The sequence below is a fragment of the Choloepus didactylus genome, chromosome 15 (assembly GCF_015220235.1).
Source record: "Choloepus didactylus isolate mChoDid1 chromosome 15, mChoDid1.pri, whole genome shotgun sequence".
NCBI classification, from domain to species: Eukaryota; Metazoa; Chordata; class Mammalia; order Pilosa; family Megalonychidae; genus Choloepus; species Choloepus didactylus.
Genome location: NC_051321.1, coordinates 55960727 through 55972973, shown reverse-complemented (window position 1 = coordinate 55972973; position 12247 = coordinate 55960727). Strand labels below are relative to the sequence as shown.

Here is a 12247-nt window from a genome sequence, read left to right as displayed (position 1 = left end):
ATCTGTAGATGAGTTTGGGTAGAATTGACATCTTAATGACATTTAGCCTTCCTATCCATGAACATGGAATATTTTTCCATCTTTTAAGGTCCCCTTCTATTTCTTTTAGTAGAGTTATGTAGTTTTCTTTGTATAGGTCTTTTACATCTTTGGTTAAGTTTATTCCTAGGTACTTGATTTTTTTAGTTGCTATTGAAAATGGTATCTTTTTCTTGAGTGTCTCTTCAGTTTGTTCGTTTCTAGCATATAGAAACATTACTGACTTATGTGCATTAACCTTGTATCCCGCTACTTTGCTAAATTTGTTTATTAGCTCTAGTAGCTGTATCGTCGATTTCTCAGGGTTTTCTAGATATAAGATCATATCATCTGCAAACAATGACAGTTTTACTTCTTCTTTTCCAATTTGGATGCCTTTTATTTCTTTGTCTTGCCGGATTGCCCTGGCTAGCACTTCCAGCACAATGTTGAATAACAGTGGTGACAGCGGGCATCCTTGTCTTGTTCCTGATCTTAGAGGGAAGGCTTTCAGTCTCTCACCATTGAGTACTATGCTGGCTGTGGGTTTTTCATATATGCTCTTTATCATGTTGAGGAAGTTTCCTTCAATTCGTACCTTTTGAAGTGTTTTTATCAAAAAGGGATGTTGGATTTTGTCAAATGCTTTTTCAGCATCTATTGAGATGATCAATTGATTTTTCCCTTTTGACTTGTTAATGTGTTGTAATACATTGATTGATTTTCTTATGTTGAACCATCCTTCCATGCCTGGAATGAACCCCACTTGGTCATGGTGTATGATTTTTTTAATGTGTCTTTGGGTTCGATTTGCAAGTATTTTGTTGAGGATTTTTGCATCTATATTCATTAGGGAGATTGGCCGGTAGTTTTCCTTTTTTGTAGCATCTTTGCCTGGTTTTGGTATTAGATTGATGTTAGCTTCATAAAATGAGTTAGGTAGTGTTCCATTTTCTTCAATGTTTTGAAAGAGTTTGAGTAAGTTTGGTGTCAGTTCTTTCTGGAAAGTTTGGTAGAATTCCCCTGTGAAGCCATCTGGCCCTGGGCATTTATTTGTGGGAAGATTTTTGATGACTGATTGGATCTCTTTGCTTGTGATGGGTTGGTTGAGGTCTTCTATTTCTTCTCTGGTCAGTCTAGGTTGTTCATATGTTTCCAGGAAATTGTCCATTTCCTCTACATTATCCAGTTTGTTGCCATACAGTTGTTCATAGTATCCTCTTATAATTTTTTTAATTTCTTCATGATCTGCAGTTATGTCACCTTTTTCATTCATTATTTTGTTTATATGGGTCTTCTCTCTTTTTGATTTTGTCAGTCTAGCTAGGGGCTTGTCAATCTTGTTGATCTTCTCAAAGAACCAACTTTTGGTGATATTTATCCTCTCTACTGTTTTTTTGTTCTCTATGTCATTTATTTCTGCTTTAATCCTTGTTATTTCTTTTCTTGTACTTGGTTTAGGATTGGTTTGCTGTTCATTTTCTAGCTTCTTCAGTTGATCCATTAGTTCTTTGATTTTGGCTCTTTCTTCCTTTTTAATCTATGCGTTTAGTGCTATAAATTTCCCCCTCAGCACTGCTTTTGCTGCATCCCATAGGTTTTGGTATGTTGTGTTCTCATTTTCATTCGTCTCTATATATTTAGCAATTTCTCTTGCTATTGCTTCTTTAACCCACTGATTGTTTAGGAGTGTGTTGTTTAACCTCCAGGTATTTGTGAATTTTCTAAGTCTCTGATGGTTATTGACTTCTAATTGTATTCCATTGTGGTCAGAGAATGTGCTTTGAATAATTTCAATCTTTTTAAATTTATTGAGGCTTGTTTTATGTCCCAGCATATGATCTATTCTGGAGAAAGTTCCATGAGCACTAGAAAAGTATGTGTATCCTGGTGATTTGGGATGTAATGTCCTGTATATGTCTGTTAAATCTAATTCATTTATCAGATTGTTTAGGTTTTCAGTTTCCTTATTGGTCTTCTGTCTGGTTGATCTATCTATAGGAGAGAGTGATGTGTTGAAGTCTCCCACAATTATTGTGGAAACATCAATTGCTTCCTTTAGTTTTGCCAGTGTTTCTCTCATGTATTTTGTGGCACCTTGGTTGGGTGCATAGACATTTACGATTGTTATTTCTTCTTGCTGAATTGCCCCTTTTATTAGTACGTAGTGGCCTTCTTTGTCTCTCAAAACATCCCTGCATTTGAAGTCTATTTTATCTGAGATTAATATTGCTACACCTGCTTTCTTTTGGCTGTAGCTTGCATGAAATATTTTTTTCCATCCTTTCACTTTCAGTTTCTTTGTGTCCCTGTGTCTAAGATGAGTCTCTTGTATGTAACATATTGATGGTTCATTTTTTTTGATCCATTCTGCGAATCTATATCTTTTAATTGGGGAGTTTAATCCATTTACATTCAACGTTATAACCGTGAAGGCATTTCTTGAATCAGCCATCTTATCCTTTGGTTTATGTTTGTCATATTTTTCCCCTCTGTCTATTAATATCCTTTATTGTACCCATACCGAATCTCTTTAGTACTGAACCTTTCTCCAAGTCTCTCTGTCCTTTCTTTGTTTCTCTGTCTGTAGGGCTCCCTTGAGTATCTCCAGTAGGGCAGGTCTCTTGTTAGCAAATTCTCTCAGCATTTGTTTGTCTGTGAAAAATTTAAGCTCTCCCTCAAATTTGAAGGAGAGCTTTGCTGGATAAAGTATTCTTGGCTGGAAATTTTTCTCACTCAGAATTTTAAATATATCGTGCCACTGCCTTCTTGCCTCCATGGTGGCTGCTGAGTAGTCACTACTTAGTCTTATGCTGTTTCCTTTGTATGTGGTGAATTGCTTTTCTCTTGCTGCTTTCAGAACTTGCTCCTTCTCTTCTGTGTTTGATAGTGTGATCAGTATATGTCTCGGAGTGGGTTTATTTGGATTTATTCTATTTGGAGTTCGCTGAGCATTTATGATTTGTGTATTTATGTTGTTTTGAAGATTTGGGAAGTTTTCCCCAACAATTTCTTTGAATACTCTTCCTAGACCTTTACCCTTTTCTTCCCCTTCCGGGACACCAATGAGTCTTATATTCGGACGTTTCATATTATCTATCATATCCCTGAGGTCCATTTCGATTTTTTCAATTTTTTTCCCCATTCTTTCTTTTATGCTTTCATTTTCCATTCTGTCATCTTTGAGGTCACTGATTCGTTGTTCAACTTCCTCTAGTCTTGTACTATGAGTGTCCAGAATCTTTTTAATTTGGTCAACAGTTTCTTTAATTTCCATAAGATCATCCATTTTTTTATTTAGTCTTGCAATGTCTTCTTTATGCTCTTCTAGGGTCTTCTTGATTTCCTTTATCTCCCGTAATATGGTCTCATTGTTCATCTTTAGTCTTTGAGTAGTTGCTCTAGGTGCTGTGTCTCTTCTGGTCTTTTGATTTGGGTGCTTGGGCTTGGGTTATCCATATCATCTGGTTTTTTCATATGCTTTATAATTTTCTGTTGTTTTTGGCCTCGTGGCATTTGCTGAACTTGATAGGGTTCTTTTAGGATTTGTAGACCAATTGAAGTCCTTATCTCCAATTTATCAGATCTACAGCTTTGTGGAGTACACTTTCTCTAACTAACCAGCAGGTGGCGTCCACGAGCCACCTGTTCTCCACAAGCCAGTTCTCCCCTGCTTAGCCTTTTTGGTGAGTGGGGGAGTGAGTCTTGTGGGGTCCAATTGGTGTACCAAGCTTGCGTGTATAGTTGGTGTTGCCTGCCCTGTATATGGGGCGTGTTTCTGGGCAGTCAGGGAGGGGGGGTGGCTCTAACAATCAAATCTCCCTGGTGATCCTAGAGTTTTAAAGCTGCTGCAATAGTCTAATCCTTCAGTTCAGTCCTGCCACAGTTTGTCTCTGCCACTGACCCACAAGTCCTTGGTATTGGCGTATGGCTCCTGAGACTTGCAAGTGGGCCCCTCTTCCAGGCTGTGCACCCTGGGTCCTCTGTTGAGGGATGACTGTGCTATGTCACAGGTGAGTGCCGTCCCCCCAGGGCAGTTCTTGGCTGCTGGGCTGTGTAGGGAGGCTCCCAGTCTGCTGAAATGATGGCTGAATGGGGCTTTGTTAATTCACACTGCTCTACCTTCCCAACTCTGGGACAATCAGCTGAGGTTGCAGGGAAGGCTAATGTCCACGCCCAGTTTTGTGGTGTGTGCCTGTTATTTGAAGCACTTCCGTCACACTGGGTTGTCTGGGGCAGTTCTGGGCTATGGGGCTGGCGATGGGCAGGAGTGTTTCCTGTCCACCAGGATGATGGCTGTGAGCGGACACCCCCCTTTTCTTGGGAAGTTGTGGTGTTTAGTGAATTTTCTCAGCCACTGGATTATTGCCTTTTGTCTCAGAGCTCTCCTAGTTCTGCTCTTGACTTGACCTGCCCAAATAGCAAGTCTTTGAAGCTTTCTGTATTGGGCTTCTTAGAGTAATTGTTTTAGAAAAAGAAAAAAGGATTAAAAAAAAAAAAAAAAAACAACAACAACAAAAAAAAAAAAAAAATGGGCCCTCCTCAGAGATCTAATGGGTTATTGAAATGCTAAGAGACAAAGCAACCAGGGCCATTAAGGAAAGGTCCACAGGGCAGAGAGATCAGCTTTTCTTCAGGATTTGCATATGCGCCTCAGGGCCCTTCCCCTTTCTATGTTCACCAGAACTCCAAAAATCCTCTGCTTTTATTTTGGAGTTTTTCGTGTTGTTTTTTTTTCTATGCCTGTCTCCTCTCTGCTGGGCTGGCTGCTCTCAGATTCTCTGGTGTCTGGTCTCAGTCTATCTATGGTTGGAGTTTGAATCAGTAGAATGAGTTTCCGATAAGGGCTGCCACTGCAGTTCTCCCTTCTCCTTCCTGGAGCTGACAGCCCCTCCTCCCCCGGGACTGAGCCTGGCAGGGAGGGGCGCGGGTCCCCTGGCTGCAAAAACTTACAGATTTCGCTGATCTCAGTAGTTCCACGTTTTCATGAGTTTTGTATGAAGTATGCCCAAAGTCAGATTGCTTTGTGGTGTCCAGTCCACACAGTTCCTGGCTTTCTACCTACTTTCCTGGAGGAGTAACTAAAACATACAGCTCACCAGTCTGCCATCTTGCCCTGCCTCTCCACCTTCAGTTTTGAAGGGAAATTTCACATGATGTAGAATTCTAGGCTGACCATTTTTGTCCTTTCAGCATTTCAACAATTTTGTTCTACCGTCATATGGCCTCCATTGTTTCTGGTGAGAAGCAAGTGGTCAATCAAATCATTGTTTTCCCTGTGTGTCATTTTCCTCTGGCTACTTTCAATATTTCTGGCTCTCTTCTTTCCAGAATTACTTCCCAGGCCCCACATACCCTCCTATACTTACTTTCCACTGACTGAAGTTTTCCTGCACTTACCCTCCGGTTCCTCCAGCCAGAAAGACTGGGAGTTTGCTATTGGAGTTTTAGTCACCCATGCAGTGCCTACTGTGACCTCTGGCTAAAAGCCTTTCTTTGCCTTGTTAATTCTTGCTCCCTGATCAAGATTCAACTTCATAAACATCTTTTCTGTGAAGCTTACTTAAGTCTCTAGATACAAGTGAATGTATACATGAGTTAGGAACACATTTGTTGCAATTAAAGAAAATACCACTACAGTGAGTTGAGCAAAAAAGAGATGTGTTTTCCTCCCCTAATACGAAATTCAGTGGTAAGCAGTTTGAAGTTTACATAACTGCTCAGATAGGCCATTAGGGACTTATATTTTATTCTGTTTGCTCTTCTATCTACATAAAACTTTTGTTTTTATGGTTTCAAGATGAAATTTGTATCCCTCAGTATTACATGCAATTTTCAGGGAAGCATAAGAGGCAAGAAAACTGGTAGGGGGACTAACTCATCCTGGTTTGCCCAGGATGTTCTCACTTTTAACACTGAAAGTCTCAAGTCCCAGGAAACTTCTCAGTCACTGGCAAACATAATAGTTGGTCACCCTAACACCTAGGAGAAGGACAAAGGCCTTCCCTTTATGTATCATCAGTCAGATGTGTGTCACATGGTCATCTCTACCTATAAGGAATGCTGGAGAAGTATTTTTTAGCTGGGCATGTTGCAATGCTGAATAGAATTAATGTTCTCTGTTAAGAAAGAAGGCAGAATGTATATTAGACAATGAGTAGGGTCTACCATAGTGCCTTTTCTTTGTGTCCTTACTGCACCCAGTCTACAGTGCCACATTAGACTTTCCATACACATTAAATTCATACAGTTAGCCCCTAGTAATGTATTTATCTTTGTACCACCATTATCAAGCATGGTGCCTGACATATAAATCTTAGGAGAACTAAAAATCACATGGATTTAACTAGGCTGGTTTTTGTTTTTCATGTATAGAAAAAAAAAAAATTCTATAGGATTTAAAATTGAAAAATGGAGCCTACTCATCCTGCTGAGATAGTACCTGATTAACCTGTGGTCAGATCTCATGTTTGTTAGGTTTAGGCCCTGGGCCCTCACCCCACCCCTGACCTTAGAAATTCCGCAAATCCGCTATGAGCCACCACCCCCTGCCGTCAGGAATTCTGCAAGTCTGCCATAACGTTTAAAGTTTTAAACTTTCCCGCTCTCAAGTTCCCGCTCCCAAGCCAGCCAATCGAAACCTGCCAGCTACCCCCCTTCCCCAAAGTAGCCACTGAGAAACTGCCAACCTAGACCTGCCAGCTACCCATCTCTGGACAAAGAACTTCCCGCCAACCATCCCACATAAGCCTCACTGTTCCCCTCGCTCGGGGCTGTCGCCATCTTAGGCTTCAACCCATCTGGTCACGTCCGGACAATAAAGCTCCTTTGATGGAGTTTTGTTCTCTTCTCTTTCCGACTGAAAAACCTAACAATGTTCACAAGTTTGGATTATTCTTAGACACAGCTAGATTTCCTGGGTCATGACGTTAACAGTCTAGGTTATTACCTCCAGGGAATGATAATCCAGAATTTACTTAGATCCTTCCCTAAGAATGGGTTAATGAAATACTGATATCACTCTTGGTTATTTTACCAAGCCTTTAAAGTAGCAGTTCAATATTTATGTTACCAAACAAACTACATATGGTAAAAAGTAAAATCAAAACACATATTGTTTTAATGTTTTTAAATATAAGCCCAAACAGTAAAATAAAACAAGTTCAAAGGAATCTCAACATTCTCATAGTGCCAGTTAATAAAGCAATAAGTTAAAATGCAGATATGTTGAAGTTAAAAAAAAAGGACATTCATTTTCATTTATGTTAAAAACACTAAGAACAAAATTTAAATGTTGATGTTTTCAGGAGGAAATCTACATCTTTTATGTGGGTAGAGTTGTCTTAATCAGACTGCTACTGTTTTCAAAGGAGTCTGATGACATATAACAAGTCATCAATATGAGTTACAAATCTAAGGAAATTAAAATGTATTTCTAGCTTGTTCACTAATTGCTTCCTTCAAGGCGTAAAATAGTATATCATAGCCTTAGGAGCAGGATATAGATCTTTCCATGGTAAACATAAAACTAGTACACAATTTGGCTAACAATTATGTAAGGTCTTTCTTATATACCCTGACATTATGCAAGCATAGTTAGAGATGTGTAGCACGTGTACGGTAGTGTAAAAACACGAAACAAATATAATAGCCACTGACAGTTTCTTTTTTCTTGCTTCATTTTTTCCTTCCGAGTTTTGCCACGAACCTATGATCACAAAGAGTGAATACTAATAAAGTAATCCCCACCTTTTAAACAAAGCAGTTTTCAGATACTTTTTTCTCCTGCCTAAGAATTCTTTGACACAAATGTCTCAGGAGTGTTTCAGCAATGTAAAATTTGCTTCTTCATGAAAATGAAAACAAGTAATTCATTTTAATACTAAGGGTCTCTTGGGCCAGAAATGAAGTTTATTTTCAGCAATACTCCTTGACCCCAAGATTCCTAAGGAGCCAAATTAACATAAATTACAATGAAATTGTCTTGCCTGAAGGGCGTGGAAATAAAACCTGCTAAAAGGCATGGCATCGAGATACGGGGATGTTTGTACAGAACATGGCCCTCAATAAAGTTTTATAAGTGATTAATGGAAGAGGCCTGATAGTTCCCAACCATAAAACTTCAATGGTGACCCCATGTCAGGTCCATGCTGTCTTTTCCTCTATAGCTATAGCCTACTCTGAGTCTTGAAGAGTTTTCTCCATCCTGAAATCCTTAACTGTAGTCTCTGGAATTCATTCCTCCACTTTTGAATCCAACTCCAGTCTGAGTCCACATTTTGAATATTATCATGTCTCCCCAGTCAGTGCTCTTAATGAAGTTATGTTGTTTTCCCAAAGTCCCTGTATTTTCAGTTTTCTATTAATGATAAAAGAGAACTATCATTTAGGAACTTTTTTTTTTAATCTCTCTCAGCTCCTGGTAGCTCAAACAGCAGAAATACATCACATGAATCATACTGGTGCACCACATCTTCAATTCTGAGGTGGTTTGATGTGCAGAGATTTGGTGATCTTTCTATAACAACAAGACAGTAAAATATAAGGAAGCTCCTTTAGTAAATTATTCTTACTTGTGAAATTGCTGTTACATTGGCACTTCTACCATGTCCACAATCATCAGAACTCTTATTTGGATAGCTGCCAATGCAACCGAGACTTTGGTTTTACCCTTCAAAGTTTTGCATTAGATTAAAGCACAAAGCGGCTAGTTGCCATGTATCAGGGACATACATATAAGCATATATACTACAACTATACCTTCCCTCTTTATATTTACCTCATCACATCTTAAACGCAATGAATATTTGTAGTAAACTTTAAATAATGTCAAAGAAGGCATCATTTGTCTTATAGTATATGGAAGGGACAGAAATTAGGGAGAGAAAAAATTACTAATGTGGTTAAGTGAGTGCCAAATATTACAAACTGGTAGAAACTTCAGGTTTTACAAATATGCCCATAGGCTCATATCTGCTTTATAGAGAGGGATACTACATGGATTTTATTATAACCCCACAGCCCAGCCCAGTTGCATGATAGTCAATAAAATGTTCATGCAACAATATAACTGGCTAAAGGATTTTTTTTTCATTTTCCAGTCAGAAATGGTATTTGTGTGGATGTAAGAGTAGAATTTATTACCAGGTAGAGAGAATACTAGATCTGGAGTCCGAAGAACAGATTTGAGTCTCTGCCACCTACTTTTTGTGTAACCTCAAGCAAGCTATGTCACCTCTCTGAACTCCGTTTTCTTGTTTGAAAAATGGAGACTGAAATCCTTATCAGAGTATGTAATAAAGAGTAAATGACATAAAATGGGAGGAATTGCTCTATAGTCTAAAATGGTCATGAAAGTAGCATGACATTACTTATGGTGGAGTAATAAAATGTATTTAAGGTTTTGGTTTTTTTTTTTTTTAATCTAAGAATAACGATTCTCCAGAATCTTTTCATACCTGGAAGTTTGTTCACATAAAAAACATAGAGTCTTAAAGTTCAAAGGGATCTCAGAGATCAGATTATGGTCTAACGTCCTCATTTTATAATTGAGAAATCTGATGACGAATGATGCTAAGTGCCTTGATTAAGATGGCATTGCTCTCCCTCTCCCTAGTCATTGTTCAAATGGATGAGCTGTATTTATGTGCAAGGCATAGCCTCTTTCCAAATTCAAAAATTTCATTTTTATTTAAGTATTATATACATTACTCTGTCTCACTTTGATAAGTCATGGAAAAGCATTTGTCAAAACCATTCTACATAATGGATAAGGAGGCCTAGAGAGAAACACAGAGAGGTTAAAATGTCCTATCTTTGGGTATTCAACACATTCAGGATAAAACCGGGGAAACACCCACACCACACAGCCCTATAACACCTCAGTTTGCCTTTTAACATGCTTCCAAAGCTATTTTCAAAACGTCATCAACATATTATTTTAATTCCCTGTAAGTTTAGAAAGTTAAGATTCCCAAGTTTTTAAAATATTCTCACCTGGAGAATAATTTTTTTATCTACCATCACCCTCTTTGGATCCACAGTCCTTTCTCTAGCCTAAAAGAACCACTACATTACCTCCTATCATGTGTGATATGTTGGTTTCCCAGGATACTCTATTCAATTTGACAATCAGATAGGTATGCCTAAGGCGCTGACATCTCTAGAAATGCTGCTGTAGTTGACACTGCTTTTACAAGATGTGTATCCAGGAATTAACTTTTTAATCCAGTTTTATTCTTGTTTTTTTACTGATGATTTGCATTCTTTTGCCCCTCCTTATCTTGTGAGTAGTATTAGATATCAAAATATTCCTCTTGGTTGATTAGTGGTTGTGGTAGGAGAAATTACTTTGTGAACACATTAGAATTTTATTTACCGCTGCTTTGTTGGCTTATTGATTGACTACATCCTGTTAAAGCACCTGAATGTAGCTGAGGGGCTTTGTTGTATTAGAATCTGGCTGGGTTTTGTGTGTGTGTGTGCGTGCGTGGTGGTGGGGGTTGGCTCTGTGGTTCCAACTAGTTGGCACAATTGGTACTATTAATTTGTTGAGAAACACAGATGCGGTTTCCTGGTATTCAGAAGCAAACAAGTCTCTCTGCTCTTTTTAGCTGTTCCTTTTTTTTACCCTGCTAAATCGATGATGCATGGTTGCCTTTTCATTGTTTGTTGAGGTTTATTTAGTCACCTCTCTCTTTTATTCATTAGACAAACAAGGAGTAGATGATAAATAGTCATTGGGAAAATAACGTGTTATACAAAAATACAACAATGTGCTTCACAGAAAATGGCATGTCATAGATGCATTGTGACTATAGTAGAACAACTGAAAGATCCTTTGTGCCTAGGGAAAAAGCATCTCTTAAAAAAAAGCCATGAGGAAGACAATTTAAGCCTGTTTTATAGGTGTTTTACACTGGACAAAAGAATGACTAAACTTGCATTTGATCATAGTCCCAATGCATTTCTCTTAGAGAAATATATATATTTCTATGATAGCACTTAACACATTGATATTACCTCTTTGCCTGTGTCTTTCCTAGAGTAGAATCTCCTTGAAGTCAAGGATTTCATCTCAGCTAGCCTTGTTTTCTCATCATTTAGCATAGCACATGGCTTACAGAAGGCTCTCAATAAACATTTCATGTAGTGAATCAAATAAAACTGCTCAGTGGACCTGGTTTTTACTAAAGTCAGCCAATAAATTCCTTAAATATTGCAAAAGCAGTACTTTATTCCCCTATGGCTCATACATCAAGACATGCATTTAACAGTACACAAATAGGGATTCTTCTACCCAATTGTACTGAGTATACATAGATAGGATCTTAGGAGGAACTGAAATTTTGAAGCAGGTTTGAAAAAGGTCAGAAATGACTAACTTCTGGATTAATTACATCTATGAGAATGGCTCAAAAGGAATCTTTATGCTCCAGGAAACGAAAACATTAATTTAAGAATATGGAAGGCTAAAGCACGGTCAACCCAGTGTTTTCCTTCCCTGATGAAAGAAAAGAGGCCAGATCAGAGGTACTACATTAGATGTAAAGTAGGACTATGACAGTAAGGGAAAGAAAATGCACGGGTAGGGTTACTGAAGAATGAGGTAAACTCTCTCTTTCAAAGTAGGATGGACATGTTTTTCAAAATCATATTTGATGATTTAATGTTTCATATTTGCTTTAGTTCTATTCATGACTCCTTTGTAAAAAATTTTAAACCTATATTGAAATAATTTTAGATTTACCCAAGAGACAAAAAGATAGCACAGAGAGTTACAATATACCCTTCACCCAACTTCTCCCAATGTTAACATCTTACATAATCATGGTATATTTATCAAAATTAAGAAATTAAAAATGGTGCAGGACTATTCACTAAACCATAGACTTTATTCAGATTTCCCTGTTTTTTTTGCTGATGAACTATTTCTGTCCCAGGATCCAATCTAGGATCCTACATTGCATTTAGCAATTCATGACCTTTTATATTTCACTTTGAATCTTAAGATTTATTTCACTTTGAATCTTAAGATTTATGCTCTATAGAGCGTAAATAGCCAAATCTATTTCGTGATTTTAATTCTCTGTACCTTCTGTGTTCATCGTCCATTCACTGAGTGCACTGGATGTCTAAAGCTCTTTCTTTCTTGATTGGCTGCCTGCTATACACTCTACAATTCACAGTCCCTCTTCACCCCTTTCTCTCTGCCCCACCTCCTCCAGCC

General features: G+C 38.1%; 1 protein-coding gene across 3 annotated transcripts in view; it reads right to left on the bottom strand.

Annotated features, from left to right (window-relative positions):
* PHYHIPL (phytanoyl-CoA 2-hydroxylase interacting protein like) overlaps nucleotides 1-12247 on the bottom strand; it is a 449794-nt gene that overhangs the window by 125443 nt on the left and 312104 nt on the right. The window lies entirely within an intron of this gene.